The sequence below is a fragment of the Sorex araneus genome, chromosome 1, assembly GCF_027595985.1.
Source record: "Sorex araneus isolate mSorAra2 chromosome 1, mSorAra2.pri, whole genome shotgun sequence".
Lineage (NCBI taxonomy): Eukaryota > Metazoa > Chordata > Mammalia > Eulipotyphla > Soricidae > Sorex > Sorex araneus.
The window spans coordinates 54,086,972-54,105,229 of NC_073302.1; the positions used below are offsets into that span (position 1 = coordinate 54,086,972).

The following is an 18,258-nucleotide window of genomic DNA, read 5'->3' on the forward strand; positions in this document are numbered from 1 at the left end:
TATAGTAAGATATTGTAATCAGTGATGCAAGACTACAACATATTTTACCTTTCTATATGGGAAAAAGAAAGAAATATGGTCCATGTGTCCAATTCCTTGACCTGGAAAGATTCAAATCTAGCAAGACCTTATATGGTGAAAAGTAGTGCACCTCTTGCCAGCCTTGATCTGCAGAACTATTTCCCTGGAGCGAAGTCTGTAAGGCTAACCCAGAAAACAAAGCCCATCCCTGTCCCCCCACCCCCCACCCCCCAAGATCAAGGGATGGTCAACCCAATCCATGTGGTTTCACTTCACTCCACCATGGACCAGTTATACCATCAACACGCATTAAATCAAGGAGAAAGTACATGGCAGTGCCCATTTTCACAGAAGGTGTTGCTCACTGTGCCTGCGATGTACCTTCAGACGGCCTAGGAGATAATACTTAGCAGATAAAAAAGAGATGAGGTAAATATAAGCTTTCCTACTTTCCCAAATATCATATTGCTGTCTCCCTTTCCCTGTTTCAAACAAACTGCTTATTATCAGTGCAAAAAAAAAAAAATACCACAAAGTCAAATTTGGCAGTGCAGTGTTTCTTATAAGGAAGACTTGACTCTATTATCAGTTTCTCTCCCACAACAGAAGTCTGGCATCATTTTCCACACAAAAAGAGCATTGATAAATGGTATCTGTCTAGTTGTGGTGGATTTCACATCAATAAATACCTCTTATAAGAGTTTCCTTCTGTGATTTTTTTCCATAACTTGATAAAGCTTAAACTTGTACAAGCTCTGAATATTGTGATTTCTGACACTTTCTTGCCACCTTGGGAAAGAGTGGAGGCAGGAAAATTTGTGGTAGAAAGTGGGGTTTAGGTGGGTAGCAGACCACCTACAGAGATTAAAATATTATTTTTCTAGTTATATTAGGGTATTGTTGACAGATAGTACTGCTTAAGGTACATAGTATGATTTAACTTTTATGTTGAAACAATGCTTACCACAGTGGAATTTCTGTTTTAGGTTCCAGTGGATTTCCTTGCAAGTGTATCAATGCAGCATATGTATCATTTTCTATGATTCAGAAATTAAGTTTCTCAAATTGCATCTTGCACACTGTTGTACAATAATCTAGTGTGTTGTAAAATATACTCTTTATTCTAAAAAAGGAAAAAAAAACTATGTAGACAGGTGGAGGTTTCACCAAGAACAGAATATATTTCAGACTTTGTGTTTATTCCCTAATCTTAAAAACAACTTGTGCATTAGTTCCCAAACTGAGATTCCTCTCTAATGTGTCTCTATGTGGTAAACAAGTCTTCCAACGATATAAGCAACAGTTGGAGGGCTGATTATAGAATGGGGATCTGAAAGCTATCTCTCAGAAAATAGTTCACATAACAAGGGATAAAGTAGTTGCTTAAGAGAAAAAAGAGAGGGTAATAGTAATTCAGTAACTTTTGTTGTGTTTATGTAACACAAGTTTTACAGAACAAAGCTGTAGGATAACATTGGGTTTGTCCTTTCAGCCTTGCCGCAGGGAACTTAGTTTACCTTAAAGCAATGTCCTTTCTGTATGGACAGAGGAAGACAGTTAATATTATGCTTTGTAACTTGGGAGCTGATTGACTCCAATAATATTTACTTCTGGGCATCTGCTTTCTCGACTCAGTTGTCCTTAGTTCCTAGCACCCCAAAGGCAGGGTCCTGACAAGGGACTGAACGGACCCAGGACAAGATGTGAGCTACCCTGGAATCGAAATGGGCCAGGCCAAAGCATCACAATACTCAATTACAAGTTGAGAACATGGTCATAGACAAATGCTGTCATGATCCAAAAGTAACGACGAGACTAGGACCCTGCTGGGGTTAGGAAGACTAACCTGGCCTGAGGACTGTGGTCTGGAATATATAGTGAATGTCCTCAGGAAGAACCAAACTTTAAGTTTGATATTTCTCTTACTGTGCTCAAACAGAATGCTAGAAATATTAGAAGTAAATTTACTATAACTATTTAAGTGGATTACTAACTGAGGAAAGAAGAAGGTGACACACCCTGGATGGGATCCCGCCCTTAAGTGGATCTCCTAGCAATCTGGAGTAATCTCTTTAGATGAGCTTTTGTTAATTTCCTGGAAAAGTGGTCTTACCCCTCTTTGTTGATTTGTTAATGTTCAACCCACCTTTGTGTCACCACCCTATGTGATTGCTATATAAACTAAGACTGTAAGAGAAGTAGGGGGAGAAGACACAGAAGCAGAGCACAAAGTGAAAGAGAATCAGGGAGTCATCAGAGCCAGAGCAGGGGGAAGAAAGAGCACAAAGCGAGTCAGAAGTAAGGGTCAGAGTCAGAAGTAAGAGTCAGAGTCAGAAGTGAGAGCAATAAGAACTCCAGCGAGAGAATCAGAAGGGCTTCGGAGAGAGAAGCAGAAGGGCTCTGGAGAGAGAGAGATCAGAAGAAGAGAGATCGGAAGAGACCAGAGGAGATACTACAGAGACAGAGTCAGAGATAGAGAGACAGACAGAAGAGAGCACAGTGCACACACAGAAGCAGAGCACAAGGAGGAGCCATCACAACCTGGTTCATACACAGCAGCTCAAGAGCACCAAAGGCCAGCGGGGGGGAGGAGAGAGAGAGAGAGAGAGAGAGAGAGAGAGAGAGAGAGAGAGAGAGAGAGAGAGAGAGAGAGAGAGAGAGAGAGAAAGAGAGAGAGAGAGACAGAGACAGAGAGAGAAAGAGAGAGAGACCCCCTTTTGTGCACATGTGTTTGTATTTTTTACACTCAGGCAGCACACTTCGCAAAATCTTGAATCCAAGAACTTTTGACCCTGAGTTTGCTGCTGAGAGAGAAGTCAGGATACTGGGATCATGTAAGCCACAGTTTCCACAAGATCCACCACTGCTAAAGATGTGACATTTGGACATCTCTCTTTACTTCAGGCACATCTCTCTGTGTCCTCTGCAATAATAGTTGAGGGCAGCATGTTTGGAAAGAATATGCAAGTTACAGATAAATATCAAAGTCAAATTCTGGTGCTACCCACAGGGACCTCAATCTACTTAAGCTGCCAGTAAATTAACCTGACCCATTTGAAAGAGTTGGCTTCACTGCTACTGCTTTGCACGATTATGGAACATAAATGCATCAGCCCACTGGAAGTTAATTGAGAATAACCAGAGATAACCTACAGGGAAATCAAGCATTTTAAAGCTCATCTAGAGAAGGAACAGAAGACAGGATGCAAAACTGCTCCATGGGTCTCTGAAAAACTTGGGATGGGACTCTGGAGGAAATATCTAAGTAGTCTATCAATAATAAGCTTGATTATAATTTCAAAATTTCTTTGATATATAGAACAAGAAACTCAACTCAATGGTTATCTTCTTTGGTCTCCTTCCCTGAACAGAATGAATTACCTATCTCAGTGTTCCTGTAAGACATATGTTCCTTTCTAGAACTTGGCCATTATGATTGTTACTTGTAACAATCTCTATGCTGACCTCTCAATAAATTGCATCAAGCTACAGGGCCAGGGTATGTCCTAGACTTGTTTGTTTCTTCAGAGCCTACAACACAGCATGGAGTTTATAAACATTTACTGGGCTAGGTTTTCCTTTAATCAGCAAAAAATGCTCACCTCCCAGGCACTGGAATTTAGAGGAGATAATTAGGACACAGATATTCTTTCTGTGAGCCGGGCAATCCAGTTCCATCATTCCTTTATATAATTTCTCTCTTATTTCATTTAAGAGTGAGCACCAGTTTACTAAAGTGCACACAAATCACCCACACCTTCCAATCCAAAGACAAATTATTACAGAGATCGCTAAAGACACCTACACAAACACATAAACACAAAACCTCAGCTTATACTTGTCATTACTAGGCACTATACTGTAGCACTGTAGCACCGTCGTCCCGTTGTTCATCAATTTGCTTGAGCGGGCACCAGTAACGTCTCCATTGTGAGACTTGTTGTTACTGTTTTTTGGCATAAGGAATATGCCACGGGTAGCTTGCCAGGCTCTGCTCTGCAGGCAAGATACTCTCGGTAGCTTACTGGGCTCTCCGAGAGGGGCAGAGGAATTGAACCTGGGTCGGCCATGTGCAAGGCAAATGCCCTACATGCTATCATTCCTAAACACTTAATATGCTCCATAATTCTCTAGAGTTAAAAATAAAAGAACAACTGCTCTTAGAAGCTAAACTACCTGCTCAAGGCCCAGGAAAGAGTAAGTTCTATAAACTAGGTTTTCCCCTGATTTGTATAACTACCCAGCCCGATATAGTAAGACTGGAATAAAGGGCTGGGACCAATCATTTACACTCTAATCTGAATTAATTTAGGTTCTTTTGTTTTCCCAATTCCTATTTGATTGATTAATAATGAAAGGGGAGGGGGGAAGGGAGGGTTTTAAAGGCCATTGAAAGAATTGGTTCCGGTCCTGGCAAAAGGAAGAGAAGAGTAAAATGAGAGTCAGAGAATTAAACCTCTCGGGGTGGAGGGGGCAAGAAAAAGTACTGAAAGAGAGAAAGAGAAAAGGAAATGAAACAGTAAAGTAGCAAGGGATTCAGGGTTGTTTTGGGAAAGAGGAGTGTGTGTGTGTGTGTGTGTGTGTGTGTGTGTGTGTGTGTGTGTGTGTGTGTGTGTTGGGTTGGTGGTGTTGGTAACTTGTTAGTAATTTACAATATGATCAGGCTACCAGCTAAGCATCAACTAAGGCAGAGGTTGTTAGTAGTGGCAGAGCAAAGATGCAAAATTCCCAGTAAGCCTACAATGTTTTCCAGATTCATAAACTCAGGCTGTATCTCTATGGGTGACTGAGTATTTCTTTATGAAAATGTTTTCTTAGGAATCGAGTCCTTTGCTTAGTGACTCAGAGCTGTGTTTTAAAGGCACCCACTTTGGGTCTATTTGGTTTCTCTTTTAGTATGGTTCATTTCCTTTGTGTTTGGCTTTGCCCTGAGAAGTGTGTGCTCTCATGAATTTTTGACATCCTTTAAACACAAGTTTCCACAAAGTGTCTAATTCTACTCCTGGCAACCAAGAACATATGATGAAAGCTACGAGCTGGAGATAAAGGAAAAGGAGACTCTGAACTTGTTTGTGACCATCATAGGTTATAAAGTACTAGGAGGACTCATTCTTTTCACCAAGGAATTACAATGCCTTGAGCTTAGTGCCTAAAATAGTATAGGAGAGGGAGGGGGTATGATGGGGTGAAGAAAGGTTGGATAGAGAGAAGGATATAATTAACAGAGGACAAGACGTACTCTTTAGAAATGCTTTGAATTGAAACATACTTTGTTCCAAATCTGAACCTGCCTCTTGATAGGTATATGACCCCTCTCAGGATTTGGTTTCCTCTGTTGTAAAGTTGTGATAGGAAGAGTAAATCTTCATAAAATTATGGGAAAGATTAAAGAAAACAATGCATGTAAAATGATAAACACTGTATTTGGCATATTATAAGCTCCCAATAACTGGAAGCTATTTAGGAAGACTTATCTTACAAAAAGTCCCAGATCAGCTGTAAACCATGGGTTGGGTTTTCTTTCTTACCTCTACTTTTCTTTCCTTTCCTCACTTTTGTATTACTTTAATTTCTTCCTTAATTTATCGTCTTTCCCACAAGTACTAGATGAGACAACTAGTTAGGAATAATAATACAGAAGTTTCCTGATATTGCCCTGATTTGTCACCAGCTCCTCTGCTGTTCATGACACAGTTCTCATTTTCAGGACTCACATACCTCACAGGCCTGGCTTCCTTCCATCACATCACGTCTAAGACTTTCTAGGAACATATGGACTCTGTCTCCTATGCTTTCACTTCATCATCTCATTACTACTCTTAAAAGGCACAACTTATTAGGATAGGTGTTAAAGTCATATGGTACTTCCAACAACGACCTCTTTTATGGGAGGCTTGGTGGACTCCAGAAGATCTATCTTCTCTTCTTCCTGTTGTTGAACTGCTTAAGAGATCTTGCAAGGGCTAAACAGAAAGCTAATATCAGTCTAGATTCTAGCCATACCTGCCCCTTTATTTATTTATTTATTTATTTATTTATTTATTTATTTATTTATTTATCTAGATTCTGTTCCCATACCAGCTGGTTAAAAAAATACAGGATCAGGACCTTCTTGGATAGTTCACTGAAAAAAGTACCTACCTTGTAAGCATAAAGCTGTGAGTTCAATCTCTGGTACAACACAACATGCTTTGAGTACAATCTGGGAGGTACTGATGCTTAGATCTATAGTGTAACAACAAAATGTGTGTGTGATCTAGAAGCATATGCAAATACCATAATTAAAGTATGTGATCCCAGACAAACACTAAAACCAAGTGAGCAAGCACTGCAATCAAGGGTGTGAAAGTATTGCAACAACAACAACAAGAACAACAAAATTAACAAAAACAAAAAGTAAAGGGGAATACAATTTCAAAAATATAGTAAAAAATTTTGATGACTATAAAATAATTATGATATTATATCCCGTGATTCCTTGCATAGGGAACTTAGAGGGATGAAAGACCCTAAACTTCCACTTTTTTCATAAGGGACACACTCAGTAAATGCTCAGGATGCCAAGAGTCACTGCCAGTTATTCTTGGTCTGGTGGCATGAGTCTGAAGTGTTCTGCTTAGGCCCAGCGTGGTGATGGCTGAACTGGCAGTGCTTATGGAGCTAAACTTATGGAGCAGTGCTTATGGAGGCTTGCACATGCTCTACTACTGGAACTATATCTTTGACCCCCAAGCCCCTATGTTTCAAGTGTCTACTGCAGGAAGTAGAAAGTGGTGAGTAATTTATATATATATATATATATATATATATATAATCATTCTTATAACCACCCACCCTCCCTTGTTATTGGGATGATTATCTTTGTTTCAAAGTTATGGACAATGAAATATTTTCCCCATTGTTTTGAGACAATAAGGTAGCATTTTTTAAAATTTATTTTTTATTTTAATGAATCACCATGAGACGCAGTTACAGATTTACAAACCTTTGTGATTGCATTCCAGTCAAACAATGTTCAAGTACCCATCCCTCCACCAGTGCCCTTTCTCCACCACCAAAGTTCCCAGTATCTCTCCCCCCACCCCCACCCCTTCCCACCCCTTCTCTCTGTGGCACACACAATCCCTCTTACTCTTTCTGTCCTTTTGGGTGTTAAGGTTTGCAATAGAGGTAACAAGCACTCATCTTGTTTGGTCCATAGTCTACTTTCAGCACTCATCTACTATCCCAAGCAACCCTTCAACCGTCATTTACTTAGTGCTCCTTTCTCCATCCCAGTTACCTTTCCCCCCAGCACATGAGATCAGCTTCCAAGCCATGGGGAAATCTTCCTGATTCTTATTTCTACTATCCTTAGGTATTATTCTCCTATTCTGTTACTTTATATTCCACAAATGAGTGCAGTCATTCTATGTCTGGACAATGAAATCTTAAGAGGCTGAATGAGATGCCTTGGGGACCCAAAATAAATGAGGGAGTTAACATGCCTGTGACCTCAACAGCTATGCTGTCTATGTCTGGCACTTTCTAATTCCTGGTGGAAATATTTAGCCTTGACATTACCAAGTTGTCTAAAATTGCCTATTCTCAAGTGTTGGCAAGATGCCTAGTAAGAAAGATATGATGTCTGATTAAAGAAAATCATCCAAATAAGCTAATGAGCTACTCATCTAAGAGACATGTTCATTGTCAAAGAAAACCATAGCCTCGGTACTTAGCACCAGTACTAGCTGTGAATAAATGTCAAGTTCTATACCCTCTGGCATGTATAGAAAAAGAGGCTTCCTTTGGGTCCTCTTTGAATCACATGAGTAGCTTCCTCCAGCAGTCTGAGAAGCAGTTATCATTGCCCACTCAGGAATCAAAGCAGTTATCACTGCCTGTTCAGGAGCCAAGTGCTGAGCACAGACGCCTTCAGCTGTCATGGTTTTGGGCTTGGTCTAGGCCTCCTGGACAGTCACTCCATAAGTGAGATGAAAAGGCCCATGAGAAAGCATCAGTGAGTCCAGGCACTGTATTCATCTAATCATAAGCATTTTTCTCTTAGGCTGCCTGTCACTAACACAAACACCAAGAATCACAACCCAATAGAATAAAAGGATGAAAAGGGAAAAGGAACAACAGAGACACACAAGAGGCAGGAGCCGGCTGTAACCATGGCAGATAACCTAAGAACTACCTGACCCTGGGCTGGCGCCAGGACAGGAATAATATTTTTAGATGGATGAACTACTCCTGAACTGTATTCCCCAGGTTACGGGGCACAAATCGGAGCATTCTCTTTTCCACTCCCTCATTGTTATGCTATTTAAACATCTCCCTTTCTCCACTTTGCTTTTTCCTACTTTGTTTTCCAAGTTTAAGGAACACGGTGTTATAGCAGATTTCTAACCCTAAGGCCAATAGAAAAGCTCTTGTCTCAAACCACAAACAAGGCCTTCTTTTAAAATTTCCAAGGAAAAGGCATCGGGTACACTTTGGCAGCAATAATTCTCATTTCATAGCTTTGGCCAAGTCATTGCTTGACTTAAATTGTTGCTTCAGGATGTTAGAAAAGCTGAATTAAAAGGAAAATAATAAAAAAGAAAAAAAGTAGAAAAGATTTACTTTGAGTCTCCACTCTAGTTCTGTAGATTGATGTGTAAGCTGGGAGGTTTGTGGACTATAAACCCCTATCTTTTATCAGCAGAAAGCTTTCTAGTGGTTATATTCCCTTCCCCTGCTGCTTCTAAGCAATGAGACTGATGAGTAGAATCACTATGTCAGATCCTGGGATATTGATGAGCATAAAAAGTGGTTTGGAAGGGCAGAGTCTCTTGCCCCCTGTGCCTGGCTATCTTCACTGGGGCCCCTCCAAGGGTGTGGGTTGAGTTTCCTTCTCCGCCCCGAGCAGAGCCCCCGCAGCCAAAGACCTCCGGAACCCAGCCACAGCCATGCTCAAGGCTCCTCTCCACACATTCAGATGAGCCTCACGCATGAAGAAACTAGCAGTGGAACCCAGGTGTGTGGGACCCGGGGCTGAGATCTCCAAGCCTGCTTGGATCAGGACTGGGCCTCTTGTACCCAGATCCCCCATTTTCCAGAAACTGCCTGTGTAATCCCATCAACGGTCAACATCCATAGACTACAAAACCAAGCTTCCAAAAGCGCAACATCTTATCGCCTAGTTTTCCCTCTCAGAGAACCTGATAAGCTACCAAGAGTTTCCTGCCCACGTGAGAGAGCCTGGCAAACTCCCCGTGACGTATTCATGTGCCAAAACCAGTAACAATGATGGGTCTCATTCCCCTGACCCTGAAAGAGCCTCCAATGCTGCACCTTTGGGAAGGACGAGTAAAGAGAGGCTTCTAAAATCTCAGGGCTAAGACAAATGGAGACGTTACTGAGACCTCTCGAGAAAATCAACAATCAACAGGATGATGATGAGGAGGAGGAGGAGGATGGAAGGGCACAACTTAAAGTGTCCAAGACTTAAAGTTCCATGGCTTTGCTAGACCACTTTCAAACACTGACTTTCCTGGATTCAGGTTTGTTTATCACTGTATTCCCTGAGTAACATCCAGAACATGAAGGTATTCAATAAATATGTATTTAATGGAGAGTAAATAAAGAAAATGTTAGTCTTTTTTTTTTTTGCTTTTTGGGGTCACACCTGGCAATGCACAGGGGTTACTTCTGGTTCTGCACTCAAGAGTCACCCCTGGCAGTGCTCAGGGGACCATATGGGATGCTGGGAGTCGAACCTGGGTCAGCCACGTACAAGGCAAATGCCCTACCCACTATGCTATTGATCCAGCCCCTCTAGTCATCTTAAAGGGCACCACACATCCCTAAATTTAGGTGTGCTCTTAAAAATAAAGAGACTATACTTTTTCATATGAACAAACACCATTAGGGCACTATAACAATATTCACTATTTTTATAAACGTTGGTAACTTTTAAAGATTAATGCCTGAATGCTAATGATCATTTAAGCTTTTATGAAAATGTAAGTCCCATTTTCTGTAGACTTTTCATAGCTTTTTAATTTATAATTAGAGACAGCCCCTGCTTTATAACTAGTAGAAAAGCTTGGTCTTTGGGACAAATCTGATTCAAAGCATTTTCCTTTCTTGAAAAGCTTTGCTTCTGTGGCACTGAGAGGGCCATGGTGATCATCCAGCTGAACTTATAACTTTTTTGTGATACCCTGAATTGGGGTTATACTCTCATGCCAGAGGAGTGGACAGGCTGAGTTCACCTCATAATGAGGTTAATTGTATGGTCAAACAAAATGCTAACATACCTAGGACAAGAGGTCAATATTATTTTCAGTGAAAATATAATGGTGCATGTTCAGGGAGCATACCACTTATCCATGAGAAAAAGTGTAGATGCCTTTAAGATGATGAAATCTAGCTTCTGTTACCACTTTAGCTCTGTTGGATAAGCAGCCACCAACATTTTCCTCAAGACAAATGTAAATATTCTTCTTCTCTGCTTAATTTTTCTCAGTGGCACACAACTGCCATTAGGACATAGAGTCTAAACAACTTAAGATGTTGTTTAGGTACATATTGAGCTATCCTCAAGCCACTCCCTGCTTACTTTCTAACACTGGCTTCCATTTTTTCCCTTTTCTTGTTCACATGCTTTACTTTGTCTACATGTATCACCTCTCTTCTCCACTTAGTTAACTCCTATCTATACTTTACCAATCACCATAGGCATCCCTTACTTCAAGAAGCCTTCCTTTAAACTCAGGCTCCCACAGAATCCTACATGTGCTTCATTTATACTAATTACAGTTTTGGAAATTTATTTCTCCACTAATTGGTAACTTTTCTTTTGTTTTCAGCCACACCAACAAAGCTTAAAGCATATTCTTGGCTCTATGCTCAAGGATCACTCTTGGTGGTGCTCAGGAAACCATAGGTGGTGCCAGGAATTGATACCACCTTGGGTGCAGCAAGATAGGCACTTTACTTGATGTTTTATTTCTTCATCCCCAATTGGTTAACTTTAAAGGTTGGATTTTGTTCTTTTAAGGATCGCTGGGAACCAAATACTGGTAGGTTTTTGTCTGTGAAGATGCTTAGGACAGTTTTATTGAATTGGAATGCTTAGTACTATCTACCTTATTTTTAATGTTGGAGAAGTTCATTTCAATGGTCTGTATAATTTTTTCCCCGTATTCCAAGAAGAATTATGGTTAAAGGAGGTTATCCTTTACATAAGATATTAAGAAACTGGGAAATTTCTTTGTTAGGACCTAACATAATATATTTGTTTTACATAAATCCTAATACTATTTTCAGAAGGAATCCATCTGTTCTTTCTGGTAAAAAGCTTGAAAGTAGATCTAGTCTCTTGATTTTTACTCTAGATTTATGCAACATCTAAACATATGCATACAAAGTGATTTCTTATATCACCACTACTCACTTAACAGAGGTCTGAGGTTCATGTCACAGATGATATATTACCATGGAAAGAGCTCTCTTTAGAAGAAATGAAGATCTAGACTCTGAACAGGCATATAGACACGCAACAACATTGGCCCTTATTTATATAAAAATGCTGCTGGAGTGGGGAGAGTGGAGAGATAGTACAGCAGGTAAAGTGCTTGCCTTGTGTTCATCCAGCCCATGTTCAATACCTGGCGCCTTGTATGGTCCCCTGAGCACAGAACCAGGAATAAACTCTGCTGGGTGTGCTCCAAAACAAAGACATAAACAGAAAACAAAACAACAAAATGTGGCTGGGGTGGTTTCGATAACTGAGCAGCATATTCCTAGATCACGATCATGATCACAAAATCCCGTTAATCATCGATTTCTCGAGCGGGCTCAGTAACCTCTCCATTCGTCCTTTCCCTGAGATCTTAGAAGTCTCTCTAGACTCGGCCCTTCCAATGATGTCGCACTGGAGGCTCTTTCAGGGTCAGGGGAATGGGATCCAGGTTGTTACTGGATTTAGCATATGAATACACCATGGGAAGCTTGCAAGGCTGTCCCATGTGGGCAGGAAACTCTCAGATAGAAAAATCAAAGAACAAAATTAAAAAAGCCTGCCATTGGACTAACAAAGTGATGTAGGGTTTCTCTATTGTTACTTGCTCATCAATAAGGGGGTGATAAAATGATGTGGCAGTGTTGAATGCATCTCAATTTACCAAAGAAGATGGCAACAGTAATCACGTTAGAACCCCACAGGAACCTAAAAGTGGCCTCTAAGTCTGGACTTGATTTCTGTGGATGCCAGTGAGCTTTGGTTGTGTGCCTTTCCTTTAAGTACTTAAAAGTTTGTGTAGAAAGAGCCAAAGTGCAGCATATGGAAACTATGGGAGCACAGCAGAAGATAAACCAATATTTGGAGAGCATGTTGAAACTGTAACCCTTAAAAAACAACTTGTCAAAGGAGAAGGTGCCTGCAAAGCCTTGAAAAACCCATAAAATAAATTATTATGTGGTTGTGTTTAAAGGCAACACCTTCTGCACTATTTTTAGGCTAAAATTTAAAGAATGAGAGATTGGACATCACTTGCTGCTAGTAGGCATGGATTTTGTTAGTCTACAATAAAGGCAATTTGAAGTATGCTTTTAAGGTGGAGACTTTGTGACCTTTAAGACATTTTTTCTTAACTCTCTCATGCCCAGTTTAGATTCACAAACTCACAAACTTCTTCTATAGTTCTTGCTGGTTCTAACAATCACTAGAGTTGAAAAAAAAAGACTGGGGCAGGGGTTGTGTGTGTGTGTGTGTGTGTGTGTGTGTGTGTGTGTGTGTGTGTGTGTGTACGATGGGAGGTGTGTGTGTGGGGGGGCAGAAGCCAAGTACTGTTCCTGGAATTATGGGCTTTTTCTCCTTCACTGTTTATCTATTCTGTACCACTCAGCTGTTCTCTGTTGCACAGAAATAAAAGTTTAGTTTAAAAAGTATGTTAGAACAAAGCTGCAGAAATTGCCTGGAATTTCCTTCATTTTCAGCCATCTGGCTTTCATTGCTTACTTCTTTCCCCTCCTCCACGTACGTTTACCAAATCTTTTCAACACACGCTGGCCAAGCTATCAAATGCTTATAATTAAGAACAGTCATATACTTTTTTTTTAAGGTAGTACTTTTTGACTGTTTTTTTGGCTTCTCATGTCATTGCTAGTAAAAACCAGAGAGATAGATAGTCAATAAAGCTCAGTCATTAAGACTTTGTTGAAAAAGGAGAAAATCTAATCAAATTTAAGTCCTGAATACAAAAACATGTTTCATTTCAAACAAAGAGTATTTCTCACCAAGAAATGAAATGGAAGGAGATTTTTTTTCTCAAGGCAACTATGATTCTCTTTTATAGATGAAAAATCTGAGGATTCCCAAAAGTAGGACTTCTGAAAAGTCACAAAGTTAAGAGTGATATAGGAGGATTTGAATGTTAGTTGGTTTTTATTTCAGTGGCCTCTGGGATATGCAAAATATTTAATACATATTATTAAGTTGCCATATAATATATATGCACACATATATAGTATTGCTCCATTCCAAAGGTAAAACCTTATATATTTATATCATTTCATGTTGTACATGCATCCATGTATCTATCTATGACTATGCACATGCACGCATGCACACCCATACATATCCATACACACACACACACACACACACACACACACACACTCAGAGTCATAGACAAAGGCAGGGGGTGAACAAATCATTAACTGTTGTCTTTGGGGAAAAGAAGGGAGGGGAATTATAGAGCATGATAAAGTATAGTGTATTTCTTATTCTGTGAGGCCTTTTAGAATTGAGATATAATTTATATCACACTATATTAGTTTTAGGTATAGAATATGATTTGATATTGTGCACACAGAAAGTAATTACACTATAATTACAGGAAACATATCCCACAATACATTGTTTAAAAATATCTTTCTTAATATAACTTTTAAGATCGAGTCTTTGAATATACAACATAGTATTTAAATATATAAAATATATTAACTATGCTCTCTATACTGCACTTTGCATCTCCATTTGTTATTTTTTTAAACAAGTTTGAGTTTTAAAGAATGAGAGTATTAGTGTCATACTCAAAACTTCATTTTTGCAGGGTAAATTATCAGGAAATAGTCATGGCTCTGTGTTCAGGTGCAAGGGATGTGACCTGGACCTCCTGCACGCAAAGTATGTGATCCAAGCCATTGAACTATGTTTCAGTCCCCTCCAAAATTTTTATGAGGATTCCCCCCACCCCATGACTGATCTTACCTCCTTTTTAGAGAGTTTTCATTTTAGTTAGTCTAATCCATCACTTAAAGATGAGCAGGGTAGTAGAGACTAAAATGATTTTTCTTACTTGTAATGATAATTTCTTTACTACCAACTTTGATGAAAAAATTTCAGTAGTAGCTCACAAACAATGATGGTGATAATTTCTTCAGGCCAGTTTTAGGCAAGGTTGTTAAGAGATTAACACCTGTCTTTAATATACTTTCCATTTCTCTAGACAATCAAATTCCTTCCTGGGTAATGCTAAATGTTTATCAAACCTCTCCTGTGTCCCAGCTGGCTCAGGTAAAGCTTGCTGCCATATTTCTATTTGGGGAATATTTTGATGAACATTGCCACTAACATAACGTGTTACTTATCCATACGCCCTGCTTTATATTGGTACAGCAGGTACTCCAATAACAAGGTTTCATTCAACACTGTTCTGTCATAACGATGAGAGAAAAAGTAATCAGTTGTTGGCTGAAGTTTGAATGTTTGTGGCAGGTTTTACAAGCTCTCTCCACATCTGTGGGGGTTTCTCCTGAACACTCTGATTCCTCCCCCTCCTACTCCCCTTCTCTACCCCACCCGACCCCCTTCCATATTCCAGAGATGTGCACAGGACGTTTATGGATGTATCTCAATGGTCCCAGTCTGAATGGGCATGGCTTTGAGTAGGTCCAGCAATGGAAGGGAGCCCTGTCCAGGGCTCAGCCCTGAGCTGACAGAACAGGCACTGATTATGCAGGGACCCTGAACTGGAATAAGCATGTCTAAAATCAAATGAATGAGCTAATGAATATGAATTTTTTAGTTGATATTAAAAGTGTTTGGGATAGGGGCTAGAGGAATAGCACAGCGGGTAGGGCATTTGCCTTGCATGCGGCCCACCCGAGTTCGATTCCCAGCATCCCATATGGTCCCCTGAGCATCACCAGGGGTAATTCCTGAGTGCAGAGCCAGGAATAACCCCTGTGCATCACTGGGTGTGACCCAAAAAACAAAGAATATAAATAAATAATTTTAAAAAGTGTTTGGGATCTTTAGAAATTTAATCATATTTTTGTGACCAGAAATATACATACAGGCACTGAACTCCTATTCATATCAAGTAGCCTATGGTAAAATTGGTTTCATTATGTGTCATTTCAACTTAAAGTCATCATGTTCTAGAACCAGTCAATGACTGCAAATAAGGATGTAGGATATTTAAAATATTCAACTTAAAGAGACTCTAATAACGACATTTTCAGCACCACAAAAATCTGTGAGTAGAAGAAGGAAGAAGAGGGATGGAGATGAGAGAGCTTTGGAATCTTCCCAACTATCATTAATAATAATGTCTAAAACTCACTACGTGCACACTTGGCACTAGTACTTTATACTCATTAATTCAGTAAACACTGAATATGCACCCATGGTTCAGACATTATGCTAGGCACTAGTTGCATAGAGGGGAGGATTAAGACATAAAGATGGAAATAAAGATTTTAAAATATAGTCTTGTTTTTAAGTGCCTTAGACCTGTGAAGGCAGTCCATGTACCCTAGAACTGTGAAGGCATCTGTATGCATACACACACATATACACACACACAAACTGGAATAATCAAAATAGCTCCTGCCTGAGAACACACCCATCTTAGGCTGAATAACTAGGTGTGAGAGTGTATTTGTTCAAACCTGGTGAAAGGTAGACATGTGCAGCTGATACAAACTTTGCCATTCCCCTGGAGAAATTCAGTAAAAGGAAATCTTAATCTTACAAAGATTTCCCTCACCCCTGCTACCACCAGGCCCAACCCATACACACACACACACACACACACACACACACACACACGAAAGAGAGAGAGAGAGAGAGAAAGAGAGAGAGAGAGAGAGAGAGAGAACCTGTTCTATAGTCTTTTGTATTCTCAGCATGATCTATTAACACTGACCACTCTCAACAAAAAGATTCTAACTGGTGTTGAGGACAAACAACTTTTTGGAAAAGCCAGTTGTCTTATCTAAGTGCCTCCACACAGAGGCATGAGTGCAGTGATCAAAACTCAAAACATCATTTCTGTAAGTCTCATTAAAAATACTTGCCTTAAAAACACACAAAACACACACAAGGACAGCAGTACAGATCAAGAATACAAAGCATAGCATATAGAAATTGGGTGCCCATTAAAAAGCATAGCATATAGAAATTGGGTGCCCATTAAAAAGCATAGCATATAGAAATTGGGTGCCCATTGGAGGACAGACCAAAACCCGTATGGAACGCTGATTCATGAACATGAAGAGCAGTAAATAAAAGACTTAAATTGATCCCATATGAATAGAAGGTGTTTGGCAAAGCAAAACACTGCTATGCCCCAGATAAACACATTTTCTCATCCATATATATCTTACATAAACCTTCAGAAAGAGAGATAAACCTTGGGATATCAAACAAAAATATTTCACAGGAGATATAGCTCTAAAATTTTTTAAGACAAAAATTTCAGTTTTGATTATTGGATGACAGAAGAAAAAAGTCATACAAGGTCACTGTACTTTGGCTCTCTTTGTTTTTTAAATTAGCACCACTATAGTATTGCTCAGCTGTGTATGGGTGCCCTCCCTAAAAATTTTTGGTTGTGCCTAATTAAAGGACTGCCTGTCAGCCTGAAATTGGTAGAAAATCAAAAGCACTGAGTTTATGTGGAGCAAATGTCTAAGTCCAACAAGAGTCCCTATTCAGGAGTCCATCCAAAGATCAGAGAGTAAATCATATTTATTTAATGTAACCACAGTTAGTACTTTGTAGATGGGAACTAACATCTTGCATTCAATTCCCCCTGATGTCCCAAAAGATTTGTGATGTCCCAGATTTTCCCAATTACCTACGCCCAGGTACTTATATCTCAGCAATACCTCAGCTCATCCCTGCATTTGGATGTCATTATAATGCAGGGATGTGGTTAGAAGATCCTTATGCTTGCCTTTTAAGGTAATCAGAACAGAAATGTCATCAATTATCAGCAGAGAGCTGCAGTAGAAGCAATCTAATACTCTGCCTATAAATTAATAACAAGTTATGGGATCTTTTGAGCAGGATGGAGTGATCTGAGGTCATCTAGTATACCCAAGTTGACTTTGCAGATATGGCAACAGAATGGAGGGGCACCGGGCCAATATCACAAAGCATGTGAGTGACAGAGCTTGGACGAGAATCTCAGCTTTATGACTTAGTAGCCAAGATCTTTGCAAGCTGTCTATCCTATTACATTCTGCTTCTTTCCTGTATGAAGTAACTATAGACAAGGAGCAGGGGATTAAACCCTTTTCCGAAGGGGTGAGGAAGGTCTTGGGCTCACTCCATTGGAGAACGGGAAGGTCAGCACAGAGACTTAGGCAGGGAATTTTTTTAAAAAGTTTCTCAGGATTCCAACATTCTTTGGAATTTTATTAATTTATTAATCCAGGTCTTGATTCCTTGCCTCAATCTTACTGACTGAGGATATCATGGGTAGAGTACTCTTCAATTATTAGCTGACTGAAAATCTGGTATAGCAGCCCTCTTCACTCTTGCATTTGACAGGGGAAGTTAGGTCGGATATTCAAATTAATAATCTAGTAATCTTATCTGGGGATAGCTGAAATCTTGTATCTTTTAAGTCCCAAAGAAAGGCATCATCTACTTGGCTGAGAAATTAGACAAGCAACATCAGCTTGTCTGACCAACAGGAAACTTGTCCATTCCTGAATGCCACTTGCTTCTCACGATATGCTTTGCAGAAACAATAGAAATATCATTCAGAAACAGCATTCCCCTTCATGTCTAGGATATAACCTTATCTCCTAACATTCTTCATTCTATCAGAAGACTTGAAAGTGTGGCTTTGGTTCGTGAAATTTCTCTCTTTGAAATTATAATTATAAATGAGATGGTTTAGCTTCAACAGAAATCTGTTCCAAAAAAGTATCAGAAGGCAAGTCTCTCAAGACACCATAAAATTC

At 39.7% G+C, this 18,258-nt stretch overlaps 1 protein-coding gene across 2 annotated transcripts in view; it reads right to left on the minus strand.

The window, feature by feature from the left end:
* ADAMTSL1 (ADAMTS like 1) overlaps positions 1–18,258 on the minus strand; it is a 488,758-nt gene that overhangs the window by 200,429 nt on the left and 270,071 nt on the right. The gene's annotated exons all lie outside the window — the stretch shown is intronic.